This window comes from Lissotriton vulgaris, chromosome 1_1 (assembly GCF_964263255.1).
Source record: "Lissotriton vulgaris chromosome 1_1, aLisVul1.2, whole genome shotgun sequence".
In the NCBI taxonomy this organism is placed as follows: domain Eukaryota; kingdom Metazoa; phylum Chordata; class Amphibia; order Caudata; family Salamandridae; genus Lissotriton; species Lissotriton vulgaris.
Genome location: NC_141685.1, coordinates 50099385 through 50113031, shown reverse-complemented (window position 1 = coordinate 50113031; position 13647 = coordinate 50099385).

The window sequence follows — 13647 nt, the reverse complement described above, 5'->3', positions numbered from 1 at the left end:
ATGGTAAGAGGTTTAAATGCTGTGAAAGCATATTTGTAGTTCGTGTTAAGGGCTTCACTACTATTGGGGCCATTCTGGAGGACGGTTGCTGCTATGTTGGCTATTTTTTCTTCAAAGAAGTTTGAAAGATTTTCACTTAGTGCTTGGGACATGGGTATTGGAGCATCTAGTGCGCTGGGCTGGGTGAATTCTTTCACTATATTAAAAAGGGCCTTGGATGAATTTTTTGTTTTGGCAATGGTATTAGAGAAATAGGTGCTCATGGCGTGGTGTTTGAGTTTGCGAAACTCTTTGAGGCTTTGACGGTAATGTGCCTTGGCTACCGGGTCATAGTTCTGTCTCCACAGTCGTTCCAACTTTTTGCACTTGCTTCTGTGTGCCCTGAGTTCTTGTGTGAACCATGGTGCAGATGGTTTTTGTCTGCGTGAAGTAAGGGTGAGTAATGGGGCAATTTCATCTTTTGCTGTTGTGAGGTCGTGGTTCAGTGTACGCACAGCTGCGTCAAGATCGTCTGGTAATGGGTTGAGACTGTTGAGATAATTTTGCTCAAGGGCAGCTAGTGAGAGTTTGTGCCATTTTCTGCCTTGTGTTCTGATGGCGGACGCCTGTTTGATGGTTTGGGCTAGGGGAACCTCAAAAGGGATTAAGTAATGGTCAACCCAGGTTAGAGGTAAGGGGGGAGGGTTTTTAGTTTCTCATGGTTAGAGAAAATAAGGTTGAGGGTGTGCCCAGCGATGTGAGTAGGGCCTTTTACCTTTTGTGATAGGTTTAGGTTGTGCATAGATTCCAGGAGTTGAGCGGCGCGGTTGCAGTTGCTTACATCCACATGATGGTTGTAGTCTCCCAGTACCATAAAATGAGGGTGTTTAAGGGAGAGATCTGCGGTGACTGCCAATAGCTCTAGGATGGCAGGTTGGGGGGAATGTATGTTAAGATCCCGGAGGATATGGCAGTAGTGGAGTCTGTGATTGAGAAGTATAGGGCTTCTATAGGGTTAATGTTAGCAATTTTCCTGGAGGTGATTTTCAGGTGATTCTTTAGGATGACAGCGATACCCCCGCCTGATTTAGAGCCTTCGGTAAAGCTGTAGCCAGGAGGAGTGGCTAGGGCGATGTCAGGGTTGGAGGAGTCTTTGATCCAGGTCTCGGTTAAGAATAGTGCGTCCCAGGATGTGGAGGATAGTAAAAGCCAGATTTCATTGGCGTGGCAGGGTAGTGAGCGGCAGTTCACTAATCCCATAGAGTAGGTTTTGGTGGGAGGGGGCTTATTGTCTGCGTATTTGCGGGGGCGAGTCCAGGTGGGGCAAAGGGAGAAAGAGCAATTGGGGCATTTGTGGAGGTAAGGGCTGGGTAAGGGAAAGTTGCAAGGCAAAGGAGACGAGAAAGATGTCTTACCTAGGTCTATGAGCTGTGTTCTGGTCCATGTTAGTGTCTGTGCTGGTGGAGGACTAACAGTATGACTGGCCCTAGGCACGGAGCTGGCGCGGACGGGCGCAGACGTGCTTGCCTTAGGCGCGCCTTCGGTGCGCAATCATCGCACCCGCTGCGCTCGCCCGCTGCGCGTACGATGGATACACATGATTTATGGTGAGGGAGAGGGGTAGGTAGGGGGGCGTGGCCCCGAAAGTGGGCGTGGCCTTAGGCAGCGTCGGGAAATGGCGGCAATATTTGCATCAATACAATGTCCCCAGCAGCGCTAATATCCGCTGCGGGGTTTGTGGCAAGGAGGCTGGTGGAGTACAATGGTGAGGTTATTAAGCTCAACACACAGGCATTCACTCTTTCGTTCGTTTAAAAAAAAACAAATATATCGTGACTCACAATGTTTTAAAAATTGTGCTCATAGCTTGTGGCTCCCGGCTTCCGCCTCAGGAGAAATGAACTTCAAATAAGACCTGGGCTAAGCGTCTTATGTAGGTAGGGGGGCGTGGCCCCGAAAGTGGGCGTGGCCTTAGGCAGCATCAGGAAATGGCGGCAATATTAATATACTTTAAACTTTATCTTAGCATACGTGTTTTTTTACTGCTTTTGAGGCTGGTGGGTGGGGGTTTAACAGTAACTTTGTTTTCGTGAAACTTGGCATCTTGATTCAAGTTGTGTAATTAATTGCCCAAATGTTTTCAAAACTAAGTGCCTCTCACAGAGTAAGTGAATTCAATAGTCCTAAGACTTTACTAGTACTAGTGTCAGTCTCTCGTCTCTCCTAATACTCCATTATACTTCCTTCCCCCAAACGCTTATCTTACCTGTAATTTGTATTTGGAAATAGGGCTAGGCACAGGGCTGGCTGCACGGCAAATGGCGATTAAGGTTGGCAATTCTGGGCGGATGAAATGTCATCATTGCGTTGGTACTAGTGGTGTTACACAGTGGCAGTTGCAGCATCTGAAAAAAAAGAAAATGAAACCTTGTTTGTCCTTACCGTAGCATTAGAACGGTACGATAGAGAATATAGCAGGTGACAATACACTAGAACAGTGCCACAATGTAGCCTAACAAATGGTAAAGTATTGAAAGTATAACTAGTACTTGCGTTGATTTTCTTTGACATTGGCTACTACTACAGGAAATAGTACCGAAGGTGAAGGACACAGCAGCGTAATAATTTGCCACGTCTAGGAGGAGGATGTTCTAATCTTGATGACCTATCAAGTTGATGGCGCACATGAAAATCTGCTTTCCTTTGCCAATAGTGACTGAGTGTCAAGCTGAGTAAGAATAGAATATATCCTCGGATTCCTTCACCAGCCTGTTGCTATGACCTTATCCTCCCCAGCAAGTGTGTGGAATTATTACTGTCATTTAGTCACACATCAATCAAAACCACACATCCCGGGGGAAGAGGGTTAGGGTTTGGAAAATGGATGGGAATGGGGGATTTTGGGAAAGTTTTGTTGAGAGAAGAAATAAAAGCACAGCATGGACAAACAATAATTGAAGATAAAGAAATCTTTGGGTACAAAGCTAACCATAAATCTTTTAAGTGACATAAAGGAAGTGCATGCACTACTGCATGCATGGTTACTGAAAAGTAAGTAGTACTTTCGACAACCGTGAATGACAGAATGCGACAGTACAGGGCTGCAGCGTTTTCACTTGCCTATCTCTGCACTCAGAGAAACACTTCTTACATTAATTTAGGTTTAAAAAATAGCAGAAGTAAAACCTATAGAATGGCTGTAGGAAAGAATTTAAAAGCAAAGATCCAAGAAATGCAGACTCACACTCATAGAAGTTCACAGCAATAACATTACTTTAAAGATAATTAGAAAAGAACGGATACTGTATCTGTATGTTGTTGTAGTTGTCCTGTAGAATTTGGTAAGTTGCATGCATCAAACCATTCCTCTTATTAGCGGGACTCCTCCATTCCAGCTAACGCTCCGTCTATCAATGTTGGTGACCAGAAGACACCCTGGCTGGGAGGAGTCAAGATGGCGGGCTGAAACCGCCGAGTGAGGACGCTACATGATTCTGCTCTGCTCCGCCGAGATTCTGCTTTGAGGGGTCGGCGTTTTTTTTGAGCAGGGAAATGTGAGCGGAGAGCGGAGCGGAGTTAAGCCACAATTATTTAGGGTCACCGAGATCCTGCCTCGAGCGGTATGTGAGACCGGAATGTAGAGAGCGGAGAGCGGAGCAATTACGGATTTTCAGAGGCACTGAGGGTCAGCTCTGAGCTCTGAGCGGCGTTTGGCGCTGTGTGTCAGAGAGCAGAGGAAATCACAGACACTCAGCGCCAGAGAAGCAGAGAAAATACGGAGCAGTACGGAAAAGCGGAGAGACGCATAATTGTAATGATTACGTGCATTCAGTCATCCGGCTGGAAAGTAAAGAAGATCAATGATAAGGGCACTTTCACAACTCAGTAATACCTCTTGCACCTTTCGCGTTTGGTTTTACGCGGTATCCCGTCCAGTCACTACGCCGGGAGGCAGAGGGAGAGGGAGAGGCGGGGCTGGCTCATCTCAGCAGACTACACACCGGTACCTGGATACAGCCTTCACAGGTGTGCAGCGGCAGCTACATAGAGCGGAGGCAGAGGAGCCGAGGGATTCGATGTCAGGACGGCAGCGGACTACACGGAGCAAGAAGACCGCCCCAGCTGGCAGACAACTAAACGCAAGTACTATGGCTGCAATAGCAGGCACTGCTGGGGCTGTTGCTGGGGGGGGGCTCAACAGCAGTAAAGAGACTCAATCTGCTCAGTCCACTCAGGAAAACAACGTTGTGGATAAAAACGGGGGGTCAAAAGCAAAAGAGAATAACGGCATACCGGCTAATGAGGCTGAGACTGAGACTGAGGTGAATGCACCAGGAGAAGGGAAAGGCACTCTTGTCAGGGATGATTGCATTGTACCTAATTCAGATTTAGTGCAGGTATCGGCGCTTAAAACTCAAAAATTGAACCACACTGAGAAGGAAGCTGAAAAGCTGAAAAAATTAGGAAACAACAGATCCAACTCAATAATGGTGGTTAATTCGGATGCGAAATCGGAGACTGGTAAAGAACTCTCCACCGCTAATCTCCCTTGCACAGATATATCAGAAGCTACTCTTGAGGCACAGGTAGAGAACAGCAGAACAGCTGAATCCACAGAAGTGGTAGAAGACCCTGAGAGCGTAAAAACTAAAACTCAATCCCAAGACAAGCCAAAAAGCAGGGTGGAGCAATCTATTTCCACTACTGAAAACAGTAATAAAGCCCCAGTTGAAATAATTGAATTAAGGGAGAAAGGAGATGGCGAGAGTACAGTGCTGAATAGCACGGCTATGCCTGAAGATGATGACTCGAACTTAGAATACGAGGAGCTGACAGAAGACGAAAGTGCCGAAGGAGCACTTAAGAATCCCGCAACTAAAAAAAACACCGTCAGGAAAATTAAAATGAAAGCTAGAACTAAACAAAAGAATGCTCTACTTAAAACAGTCAACAAAGAAGCTCTTGGAAACAAGAAAAGTCGCTTAATTGACGACAGCCCGCTGAGGAGGTGGATCGAGGCGAAGGGGGGAGTCAAGAGCATGGCTCTAAGATTGTCAGGCGCCAGCCCAGAAGAGGCCCTCAATACTCAGGGGGCTCGCAAAAACAATTCTATAGACATAACTAGCGAACATACTCAAGATGGTGCCTCGATTAACCAAGAATCCCCAGAACAATCTGCCCTAGCCACGTCAGTGCGTGTATTTGGGGCTCTCGCAACCTCAACCACTACAGGTGCAATCCCCCCGCCTACTCTAACTGATTATAATGCTTCATCACCCACCAAACTTAACAATGAGACACTTGAATCAGATGATCAAGACCCGGATCTTGCTACCATTAGCTCAGGTCACCTAAATGAGGTAAATGAGGAGAATCAGACTATAATCTCGAAACTGAAAAAAACACAGATACCGATTACAGAAACCCTTATCGAGAAAATAGCCAATAGTCATGGAGAAAAGATCATAGAGATGAGATCAGATGACTTTCATAGTAAGACCCAAAATATAACAACAGGCTCCGGGGCGCTAGCTGAAACATGCACTCAATTAAAGGCACCACATGAATCTCACGATCCTGTCAACACTAATCCGTCTAGTCTTTCTAGCTTTCTAAATACTCATGAGACTCCAGATCCAACAAGGGTGTTCATGGAATCAATAATGCAGACTCTCCTAGAACAAAGAGCGGAGATTCAACAACAGTATCTGCAACTTAGAGAAGACAATACTAAGATACAAGAAACAATGAGTACCATCTGTCAGGGCCTGGGAGGCGCGACTAAAGAGATTGAGGATATTAAACTACGCATTGCAGAAGTTGAAGGGGATGTTAATAAGACCTCAGCAACCACAAAACAAAATTCTTTAAGAGTCTCTAAATTAGAGGCCAAGGTGGAGGATTTGGAAAATCGCGCTCGAAGGCAAAATCTTCGCCTATTTGGGATTCCGCAAGGAATGGAGGGGTCCGATCCTAGGACATTTGTGGTGAAACTTTTCCAGAGATCCTTTTCTGATCTTGCGGACTGGGACTGGGACTCACAGTTGCAAAGAGTCCATAGACTGCCTCTGATACAAAAGAACACTAATAGTAAATTTCCTCGACCGTTTCTGATTTATTTTGGTAATTTTCTTTTGCGGCAAGCTGTTTCACTGAAAGCAAGACCGAACAATCCTGTGACTGTTGATAACTTAACATTTTTTGTGAAATCGGATCTTAGTAAGGGCACCATGGACAAACGCTGGGAGCTTAGGAAACTGATAGATCCTTTCAAAAATTTGGGGTGCATGGCCTATCTCCAAGAACCTGCTCGTCTCAAAGTTATACGAAATGGCAAGGTGGTTTTCTTCACAGATTTAGAAGATGCCGAACAAGCTCTGGAAAAACTCTCTAGGGAAAATGAAAGAGAAAAAGAAAAACAGAATGAAAATTAAAATGAAAATTAAATAGCTTATTGGCTATATTGCTGTAGACAAAAAGAATGAGTAAACAGGGAGTTATGTAACGGCTAGGTAATTAAGTAATTGTGGCATGAGCATGAGCAGACTATCATGTTAGCTTTCTCTCTCTGCTGCCTTCTCAGCGGCAGCACCAGATAGAGGGGTGCTCCCCCCTAAGGGACGGGTGGGTGCGAGGGCTTCGTTGGGGTCCTGGCAGGGGAGGGTCTGACCTTGTCGGTCAGGGGTGGGGGGGAAAAAATGGGTGTAAAAAATGGATCGCAGGATTCGACCATTGCTTTAAACTTAACAATGAAAATGGAATATATATGAAATGGGAAGAGGTAGTTGGGAGGAATTTGTACTGGATAACCAATAGGATAGTAACATGTCGAAATTAAGAATATTAAGTTGGAATGTGGATGGCCTGAATAGTAAGAATAAGAGAAACTTAGTAAAGGAGGAGATTAAGATGTACAATCCGAATATAGTTCTACTGTCAGAAACACATATTAAATATCAAGAACGTAAGCTGCTATCACAATTGAATTATAATGTGGTGGTATGCTCTACTTTAGATGAGACCATAAGAGGGGTAGCTATTTTAATATAACGAGGTGCTAGATACGTAACAACAAGAACTGCATCAGATGTCCGCGGGAGGTGGGCAATTGCACAGATACAATATGATAACTGCAAGATAGTATTATGTGTAATATACGGACCAAATATTGATGACCCTAGGGTTTACGAAGAACTAAGTTTATACTTACTGGATTGGGATGGAGAATTAGTAATAGCTGGGGATTTTAACTGTACTATCAACTATAAAATAGATTCCACCGGACAAAGTAAACTTAAACGAATGAATAAAGTTAGAACGGCTATTTTGGAATTAGCAAGATTGAATAACGTCAGAGACATATGGAGATCAAAATTTCCTCTTCAGGCAGGATACACATATTATTCTGTACCACATAGATCTTGCTCAAGAATTGACATGATTTGGGCCACAGAACAAATTTTAGATAACTGTTCGATAGATATCTGCCCTAAAATTACTTCCGACCACAACCCACTATTACTTGAGGTTATGTTTCCTGATCAAACTAAAGAACCACGAAAGTTTTCTTTCCCGAGACATTTGTTAACAGATACGAGATTCTTATCTTTACTTAAGCAACATATTCAGGAATTTATCTCAATTAATATTAATACCGCTAATATTAATATGGTATGGGACTCATGTAAATGCAGTATTAGAGGTTTTTCCCAACAGTACATATTTAGACAGAATGCTGAGATTCGCCATGAGAAGAAACAAATAATAGATGAGATACGAAATTTGGAAATCAGCTTGGCAGAAGCAACGAAATATGCAAAGGATAATATTGAGAGTATTAGGCTAAAGCTGGCGAAATCACAAGCAGGTTTATTAAAAACACTGAGAGAAAGATACACTTCACAACTACAAAAATTTAAATTCAGACAATATGAGGGCGGCGATCGTATTGGGAAATTATTGGCCTTTAAAAACGCGGATAGGAAAGCTAAAACAAAAATTAAAGAAATAGTAGGGGATGACTTAAATATATACGACAGAACGGATCAAATATTAAATCAGTTTGTTAAATTTTATCAACAATTGTACACCCCAGAGACATCACATGCGAAATCAGCTATAATACAATATTTAGATAAATACTTAACTACATCTCAAACACTCAGTATGGAAACTATTGAACAACTTAACTCTGTAATAACACTAGACGAAATAAAACGGGCCATAGATAGTTAACCATCAGGGAAAGCGGTCGGGGAAGATAGCCTTCCAGGAGAACTTTACAAACTTTGTGCACAAGAACTACTACCTTTATTAGAGAAAGTGATAAACTCAATCAGTGTATCCAAAAAAGCACCTCCTTCATGGAAAATAGCGAAAATAATATTTTTTTTGAAAAAAGGGAAACCGGAAAAAGAGTGTGGGTCTTACCGACCGATTTCTTTACTTAACACGGATGTTAAAATCTTTTCTAAGATACTGGCAAATCGGCTGGCCCCTAGCATGCCCTCCATGGTTAATCTACAACAACACGGTTTTGTCATGGGAAGGGATACTACCACACATGTTAACACCTCAATAGTTGCTTTTGATGTTGCTGAAGCTACACACACCCCACTCGGTATGATTTTGTTAGACGCAGAAAAAGCTTTTGACCGAGTGGGGTGGGACTATTTGTGGGAAGTATTAAGGAAATTGGGTCTTTCCGGGTCTTATCTGGATTGGGTTATGTCCCTTTATGACGAACCTTTGGCTTTGGTTAGTTATGGAGACAAAGAATCAGCAAACTTTAAAATACTAAGAGGCACGAGACAGGGCTGCCCCCTCTCCCCCTTACTTTTTGCCCTATCCTTAGAACCTTTTCTAAACGCACTAAATGACCAGGTAAACATTATCCCAGTAAGTCATGGAGGAACTGATTTGAAGCTAACGGCTTATGCCGACGACATAGCTATTTATACAAATGACTTTAACGGAGCTATGCCAGAAATTATTAACGAGGCACATATATTTGGTCTAGTTTCAGGTTATAAACTGAACGTGAGTAAAACCCAAATCATAGCTAACTATACTCCCGATATACATGTTTATGACACTTGCAAAGAAGCTACTTATCTAGGTATCAAGTTAATGGCCAAAGTAGGGAAAATACTGGAAACAAACTATGATACCTTCCTAAAAGAAACCTCCACAACCCTTAAAAAATGGCACAAAATCCCTCTTAGTCTGGTAGGTCGGTTAAACCTGATTAAAATGAAAATACTACCCAAGTTACTCTATTTGTTTAGAGCCATACCACTACAACCGAATCAATCTTTTTTTTAAAAACTGGACTCTGTTTGTAGCAGCTTTATTTGGGGATACAAAAAGGCACGCAGGGCTATAAAATTTTTGAAACTACCAATCTCAAAAGGGGGACTTGTTTTTCCAGATTTTAAATTATATTTCCTGGCAACCTTTTTTTTTAGAATTCGGAGCTTACTTAAGAAAGAGTCTTGCATTTTTTTTTATCACTATTTGTTAGGTACTGATTCAAATCAATTTCTGCTCCGCACACACGACCCAAATTACTACAAACGGGTGAGATTTAAGACAGCTAAGCATGTTATAAATATCTGGAAAAAGATTATGCACATTAGTCAGATCTCATTTTATAATACGGAACTCAGGCTATGGGACAACCCGGGTCTTCCAGTAATTTTTTCAGGAGGGACTGGGTATCGGTGGATTAATTGCGGTCTTAACACACTAGGCGACATATTTGGACATAATGGCATGTTAGATTTTGACACCATGAAAATTTTAAATGGGTTGACAAATGATATGCACTACCGATATCGCCAGCTGAGAGACTTTTTTAGTAACAAAATGAAATTAACATCAATTACTCAGTCTGAAATTATAGAGTGCATATATTCTGATAAAACTAAATCACTTATAAAACTGGGATATCAACTTTTAACCAAGGATAAAATTGAAAATACCACCAATTTAGCTACTAAATGGTCCCGCCGGCTAAATCAGGACATAAGTTCAGAACAGATCAGTAAAGCTTTAACTCATATAAATGATGTTGTGCACTCCTCCAACTTAAGACTACAATCATATAGGACTATCACAGAATTGTATTACACTCCAGAAAGAATATCCGCCTGGGCGCAAGGGAACCAAACATCAGAAAAAACAAAATGTGTGAAATGTAACACTTACGCTGCTGACATAGAACATATGCTTTACTCTTGCCCGGCGTATTCTAGCTACTGGACGGGTATTATAAAACATCTTCAAGACAGTCAGATTAAAATACCGGATCTATCACCCCAGCTGGTCTTACTTGATATCTATGAGACTCACTGTCCCAATCAAGATCTTATAACAATCTTATTAGCCTGTGCTAGATTAATTATAGCAAGAGCTTGGATATCTAAGAACACTCCAACTGTAGCTGAGTGGTTAACATTAGTTATAGAAATCAGAACCATGGAACTTACACTCGCTAAACATAGAGGACCAAAAACTTTAGCTAGAAAAGAAAAAATTTGGAAGCAATTTTTTTGAAGCATAACAACTGCGGAACAGAGTTGATATATGAAGATATTTGTGTGATTTAACTGATTCAGTATTAGCTGTTTTTGGGAAATAGCTCCTTCCTTCCTTTTTTTTTTCTTCTAACAGGGCCGTCCCGAAGCCTCATAACTTAATTCTTGCTTTATCTTATCTTTTTTTTCTCTTTTTTCTTTTTTCACCCTTTTTCTTATTATTGCTTTCTCTTGCCAACACCCTAACCCTTTATCATAAGCAATGTAAAATTTATGTTTTTTTTAAAGGGAGAAAAAAAAAAACAAAAAAAAAAAAAAAATCACTTGAGAATGTAAATGTACTTATGTATGATACTTTTGTTTTCTTACCGATTCCTGCGACAATAAAAATACTTAATAAAAATAAAAATAAAAAAAAAAAAAAACATTTCACGTATTTGACCTGCGAAGTACGTGTGTGTTTTAACTAGTGTAAATATTTTAATTGTGCTATTTTATTCTCGTACTTCCTGCACTTCGGCGCGAGATTAGCGTCGCACCGAAGCTGAAATAGACACTCTTCCTGGCACGGCGCAGCCGATTTCGGGGCTGACACCGTGATTCCACCTACCTTAGCCGCCATCTTGCTGGTAGGAATGGGTCGCGGTCCAGTTGTTGGACGCCTCCCGCCCTCCCAGGATACTTAAGGGGCGTAACACATCATTGGGTGACATTTACTTAATTTCTCCCCTGAGGCGGAAGCCGGGGGCGCTTAGCTCAACCTTTGTCAATTGTCAATTGCTACATTTCACGTATTTGACCTGCGAAGTACGTGTGTGTTTTAACTAGTGTAAATATTTTAATTGTGCTATTTTATTCTCATACTTCCCGCACTTCGGCGCAAGATTAGCGTCGCAGAAGCTGAAATAGACACTCTTCCTGGCACGGCGCAGCCGATTTCGGGGTTGACACCGTGATTCCACCCACCTTAGCCGCCATCTTGCTGGGAGGAAAGGGTCGCGCTCCAGTTGTTGGTCGCCTCCCGCCCTCCCAGGATACTTAAGGGGTGTAACACATCATTGGGTGACATTTACTTAATTTCTCCCCTGAGGTGGAAGCCGGGGGCGCTTAGCTCAACCTTTGTCAATTGTCAATTGCTACATTTCACGTATTTGACCTGCGAAGTACGTGTGTGTTTTATCTAGTGTAAATATTTTAATTGTGCTATTTTATTCTCGTACTTCCCGCACTTCGGCGCGAGATTAGCATCGCACCGAAGCTGAAATAGACACTCTTCCTGGCACGGGGCAGCCGATTTCGGGGCTGACACAGTGATTCCACCCACCTTAGCCGCCATCTTGCTGGGAGGTAAGGGTCGTGCTCCAGTTGTTGGACGCGTCCCGCCCTCCCAGGATACTTAAGGGGTGTAACACATCATTGGGTGACATTTACTTAATTTCTCCCCTGAGGCGGAAGCCGGGGGCGCTTAGCTCAACCTTTGTCAATTGTCAATTGCTACATTTCACGTATTTGACCTGCAAAGTAAGTGTGTCTTTTAACTAGTGTAAATATTTTAATTGTGCTATTTTATTCTCGTACTTCCCGCACTTCAGCGCGAGATTAGCGTCGCACCGAAGCTGAAATAGACACTCTTCCTGGCACGGCGCAGCCGATTTCGGGGTTGACCGTGATTCCACCCACCTTAGCCGCCATCTTGCTGGGAGGAAAGGGTCGCTCTCCAGCTGTTGGACGCCTCCCACCCTCCTTTAATCTCCTTGAGACATGTATAAAAACATTAGGCCTTTCCGTCCGCGCAGCGGGCGGGCGCGGCGGGCGCGCCGGCGGCGCGCCAAAGGCAAGCCCGTCTGCGCCCGTCCGCGCCGAGACCGGGCCTAGGGCCATGACCCCTGGCCGGGCCCCATCGGATCACAGGTTGGTCTACTCCCGCACATTTTTGATGGAGCTTCGTTCACTCCCCACTTCCCGCTGTATAATGCTTGATCCAACAAAAATGTTACAAAAACCTATTCTTACATGCCCTGACTGCAACAGTACGATATCTACAAATAATCCCAAGACCCAACCTATGCCACAAGCTCATTTTAAAGAAATCAATATTCTTATGGCCCTCATTAATGCGCGATCGGTGTGTAAACATAGGCAGGAAATAGCAGACCTTATAACCGACAATCATTTAGATGTCCTGTTTATTACTGAAACGTGGATGGATGAGGCGTCAGACCCTGATTTAGTAATTGCCGTACCTCAGGGATATAAAGCTTACCGACAGGATAGGGTACTAAAAAAAAGGAGGTGGGTTGGCCATCATAGCTCGAGAATGGTTTGTCGTTAGAACATCATCCATTCCAGCTACCGCATGCAAAGCCCTGCAGTTCGGTATTAAGCTTACTGCCTTCGTCAATTTCAAGGGCGTACTCTTATACCGACCTCCTGGTACAAGGACCGCGTTCTTAGCCAATCTAAGTACAATATTAGAGTCGATAGCCACGAAGAGTCTTTCACTGTTATGGGTGACATGAATTTTCATCTAGAACAAGATGACGATAAGGATACTTCTGCCCTTATCACAGACCTAGATACACTGGGTCTCAGACAAATGGTTACCTTCCCCACCCATCAGGCTGGACATACCTTAGACGGTATCTTCTCCAATGTGGAGGGCTTACATATATGAAACATCTTACCCATGCCCTGGACTGACCATTATGTTATATTTAGCAGACTGACAATTAATGAAACCTTGAAAAAAAGGTCATTATGCCTGTCCCAGGATCTTTCAAAGTATGGAAAAATATTAACCAGACTGAATTAACAAAGTTACTGGACAGCACATGTCCATCTCTGTCCACTGATCCTAATATCGCTACGCGACAATTTCATGACTGGCTAGACCATGCCACCAATCTCCTAGTACCAATCAAAACTCAATCTAGGAATTGAACCACACCATCCGCCCCATGGTACACAGAGGAACTAAGGAGGCAAAAACAACTGAGTAGGAACAGGGAAAGGCACTGGCGCAAAAACTATGATACAGAAAGTAAGGCCAAATATAAAGAATCATTGACCGTTTATAAAGCTATGATCACAGAGGCAAAAAAAACATTCTTTTCAGAACAAATTGAAAAAG